A 4871-nucleotide genomic window follows, 5' to 3' on the forward strand; every position below is an offset into this window, starting at 1 on the left:
GGGGTGAAACCAAAGCAGGACCTTCATGTGGTACCCCAAATGGCTGGGGAAACTTGCTGCTCAGCCTATTCTTCTTTACTTCTTTCTTGTTGCTCACCCCTGTGAGAGGAACCCTTTCTAACTGAGGAGTCCCCTCTGGGTGCTGAACAAAGCCTGCTTAGGGGATGGGATGATGAAGGCGAAACAGTTATTCTTCCTTCCCTAGTGCGGTTATTCTCAAGTTTTTTGTTCCAGTGTGTTCCACTGTCTTGCTTAAGTTTCTTATGTGGATTCCAGCTCTCCCAAAGCTGTCTTATTTTCATGGATCATCAATTATTAATCTTTTTTGCAGCAATAGAGGCTGGGGTCTCCTACTCAGCCATCTGGTTGACGTCACTTGGCAGATCCCAAGTGCATTTTTCTTTACACAATAAGACATATATGTTTTTGGTGATATTATCTACAGATTTAAATTGTGTAGTTATAGGCATACCTGCTTGAATTTTAATGTAAACCTACTGTCCAGTTAGGTGAAACTAATTTTACCATATGTGGCCACGTAAATAACTCTTCTAATGACATGCTCGTCAGGAATGCTTTCAATTTTGTTTTGCAGAGACAAACCAAGGGCCCTCAAGGTGAAACTCTCAGAATTTAATACATGTAATTTGAAGGCCCTATTAAAGATAAGACTAAAAATAAAGACTAAAACTTTACCTCTTTCACATGTTCCAAATTAGCTATTTTCTCCCAAATAACAAAAGAAAAAAAATATTGTCTGAAATCTAGGCCAAATTGCACATCTATGTAGTCTTTTCTCACTGCAGAAATTTTATTTATTTTTCATTGTGGTAACAGTGGTTTATAACATTATATAAATTTCAGGTGTACATCCTTATGTTTCGACTTCTGTGTAGACTACATCGTGTCACCACCCAAAGACTAGTTACCATCCACCACCAGACACGTATGCCCTGTCACCTCTTTGGCCCGCCACCCTCCTCCCTTCCCCTCTGGTAACCTCCAATCTAATCTCCGTATCTAAAAGTATGGAATGCCTCATGAATTTGCATGTCATCCTTGCAGAGGGGCTGTGCTAACCTTCTCTGCATTGTTCCACTTTAGCATATGTGCTGCCCAAGGGAGCACTCACTACAGAAATTGTAATGTGTTAAACCAATTAAGTGATCCCAATTGGCTAGTGGTCTCATTTTTAAGATATTTATTCCGACTTGGTGTCTACCTATATCAATTTAACAAACTATTTTCAAAATTTGTGAGTTGTCCCCTTCCAATGGTTACAATAATTTAGAACAGTTTTGAGTTAAACTAATGGTGAATTCATCCACCTTAACAGCTCATAAGCTAAACTGACTGACTCAATTACTCAGTAATTAGCAATTTGTCACTTGATTTTTCCCCTTTACCATATTCAGGACAAAACAAATAAAAACATAATTTGTGTACAACAGTAGAATTATTTCCTAAAAACTATTGTGCTTTCCTCTTTTCTTAGGAAGCATTAGCCTGGGCTGAGGTCTGTCCAGCTAATATAAAATTCATGCCAATTGCATGTATTTTGAAGATTGAATAAAATGACATATGAAAATATGCAGCACATGACCAAGAATGCGTTATATTCATGAAATTTGGATCTCTTCCTTTTACTTACCACTCTTTCATCTCCAAGTCACCTATACTCATTTCTTATTGGCAAAGGGAGTTTTCTTACTGATATCACAATTTCACATTTTTCCTTGTACATTTGCTGTTCTGCTTAGATTATTTCAGTCAAATTAGGAAAGTGTTGAATTCTACTAAAAGGTAATTCTTTACGTGATAATATATAGTGTAATTCTATGATAATTTTTCCTTTTGTTATAAAAATGACTGTGTTAAATAATGCACCTTTTCAGTTTAGTATATTCACTTTCCGTAATTTGTCATTTCAGCCAATTGCTAAGGAAATAAAGACAGTGAACGGAGATATGTCACCTACCTGAGGTTCCACTGCAAGTTGGTGATAGGAGGATTAAAATTCACAACTTCTGAAATTCAGTGTGGAGTTTTGCAGTCTGTTACAATTGTACCCGAATGGAGGATGGGAAAAGAAACCCTAAAAGAACAAAAAGAAGTGTCTCTGTCCATTGTTTGCCAAGATCTAAATCTTAGCCTTGCAGACTGCAGGGATAAGCTGCCCCACTCTGTCAATCAGGATGATGGAAGTTGATCCTCTCAGAGTGGTTTTTCTGCCTGGTGCCTCTTGGGCAAACCTCTTCCTTATCTCATCAGTTAGATCTACAGATGCTAAGAAAATAGATTGTCCCCAGGCATATCCCAACCCAGAGAGGGGATTTAGCCTTTCTGACTTTAGCTCAAAGCCTACTCTGAAACTCCTTTTGGGTGGGTTTCTGCCCTGGGGCAAAAGGATTGGAGAAAACAAGAAACAAGGAAAATTTACTTTTTCAGTTATTTGGCCTCCATTCAACAGACAGTATAGTTAAGATTAAGAAAACCCAAACAAAATTCAAAAATTGAGGGAAGGAGAAAATAAACCAAAGAGAAACCAGGAAAAGTTAGTATTAATTTTCTATAGTTTAGACAGAAGCTATATCTTCAATAATATATCAGTAAAGTAATAATGTCAATATTGTTAGCAGCAACTTCTCGGTTAGCAAGAAAATGGGTGTCTCAACCTGTCATTGAAAGCTAACTATTTCCCTGAAAACAGTGAACTTTACAGTTGAAAAGACAAATTAGAGAATATGAAAAATTGTCTGTCATGAGTCTTTAGGTACACTGCAACAATTCTCAGAAAACATTAACATATTGCAATTATAAAAAAATAGTTCAAAATACAATTCAATTAACAAAAATAAACAAAGCCTTCTGCCATAGGATTAACATGTATTAATATAAACATTGAACTCTTTCCAGCCAGGCTGAAGTTTTCACAGTTTCTTAGGAGACAGGGAAGGAAAAGGGAGGGAAAATATTGATTAGGTTTTTGAGGAATGGTTCATTGCATGAGGGAAACACCAGAGAGCAGTCTAAAAAACATTGCTGTAAGAAGCATAATCAGTGACCAAAGAAATCTAATTAGAAGGTAGGAAGAACTCCCACTCAATTACTAGGATAGAGTCGACATGACTCAGACTTCGCAGCCTATAAGATTAACTGAAAAGTGATAACCTGTAAAAACAAATGGTATATTTAATAGTGTTCTTTAGGAACCACAATTTCAGTATTGGCTTCTTTGTGATGGAGGAGCTACTTTTAACTTGCCTCCAAAGAAAATCACTGTTTAAACTCATACTTGAGCACAGGAACAAAACATAGAAGCAGAAATTAGAGTTCTCAGAGAGAATGGAAGTAAAAAGTCACTTAGAGAAATAAGATTTTTTAGTAACTATAACAGGCATTTGAAAAATCACAGAGATGGAAAACAAATTACCATAGGAATTTGTTAATTATGTACTCTATTATATATAAATTTGAGTGAAGGTACATCCAGCATCAAGACGATCTTCATGAGAAGTTCGTTCCCCAACACAAGGAAGTGGCAACTCCTTTATAGACCATATAATACACGAATAGTTTGGAACCAAGACTAGGGCATCAGTTGAAAAGAAAGCAAAATCTAAATTCAACCTGGACCAAAACTGCAACAATTTTCTTAGATAAATTTGGCCAAAATTATGATCAATTCCTAGTGATGAGCTATCACTTGTTACTAAGAGAACCCTGACCTTGAGACTCTGTTTGACATGTCCTTCCATACCTTTGTATAGCTCTTATTTCTTTTGATTATTTTTGAAATAATCATCCCATTGTCTTATGAATTAATTACTCAGTAAATAAACGAGTGAATGAATGAATAATAGGTTCTCAGTCAGTGTTATCTTTACATTCTCTTTTCCTATTAACTCAATAGGACCTGGTGATGCAGTACCTATGTGAAAGCTGACAAAATTCGAATTCGTACACTTTTGTGCCTTTCTTCCTTTTGGAAATGGAACACTTTTTTCATGGAGGAAAACTTTTTCTTAAATAACACCACACAAGAGAATAACTGAGCCCTTCCTCTCCATCACACCACACATCCAATCTATCACAATATCCCAAAGTTTCTCCTTCATTCTCAAATGCTTCATTTTCCCATGTTTCAGTATTTCCACTAGTCTCAAGTTAACTGAAGTCTTTGGCATTTCACTTCTAAACTATTCTAAGAGTCACTATACTGATAACCTGAACTAAAATTTACCTGTACATTGCAGACAGTTCAGACTTCTGAAGCTCTGCTTTCCCACCTCTTCACTGCTCCAACACCTGATTTAATCAACCCATTTTTCACACGATGAAGTGAAAACTCATTAAAAAATCCTTTAAGGTTTCATTGCCTTATCTCCAAACTTATTTTCCAAGTTGTCCCCCTTACTTAAGCTAAACATTCACAGTTGGTAATTAACATATGTTATGTGGAACCATTTCCTCTCTGAGTAATTTAACCGGTTTTTAAATTTTATTTTTAAAGATCATTCTAATTGCAATCTGGAGAATAGATTAGAGGCAAGTAATACTGAAGTAAGAAAACTGTTTACAGGACAAATACAATAGTAGAGAAGAGAGATGAACTAAGGCAGTGCTGGTAAGTGAGGGTAAAAACTAAAGCAGTAAGGCAGCCAAGCCTCAAAGGTAGCATTATCTTCATTGTTCAATGTTTTTCTTCTGAATACATGGATTTTTTTTATTTGCTGGACTTTCTAGGTGCTAATTGCTATTTTTCATCAAAGTTTTTCACAGATATTGTAAAACCCTTGTTAGACCCATGAGGCATACACGTAAGGTAATAATTTTGTCTTTGTTTTTGGTGTGGTGGTCATAGGGAGACC

The 4871-nt window shown here is 36.1% G+C and overlaps 1 non-coding gene across 1 annotated transcript; it reads right to left on the minus strand.

Moving 5' to 3' along the window:
* Nucleotides 1-1022: 1022 nt before the first annotated feature.
* Nucleotides 1023-1128, minus strand: LOC139076563 (U6 spliceosomal RNA). Its single transcript, XR_011528300.1, has one exon. It is a non-coding gene; the product is annotated as a U6 spliceosomal RNA (small nuclear RNA).
* Between the last annotated feature and the right edge of the window lie 3743 nt (nucleotides 1129-4871).

The sequence above is a fragment of the Equus przewalskii genome, chromosome 16 (assembly GCF_037783145.1).
Source record: "Equus przewalskii isolate Varuska chromosome 16, EquPr2, whole genome shotgun sequence".
Taxonomy (NCBI): Eukaryota; Metazoa; Chordata; class Mammalia; order Perissodactyla; family Equidae; genus Equus; species Equus przewalskii.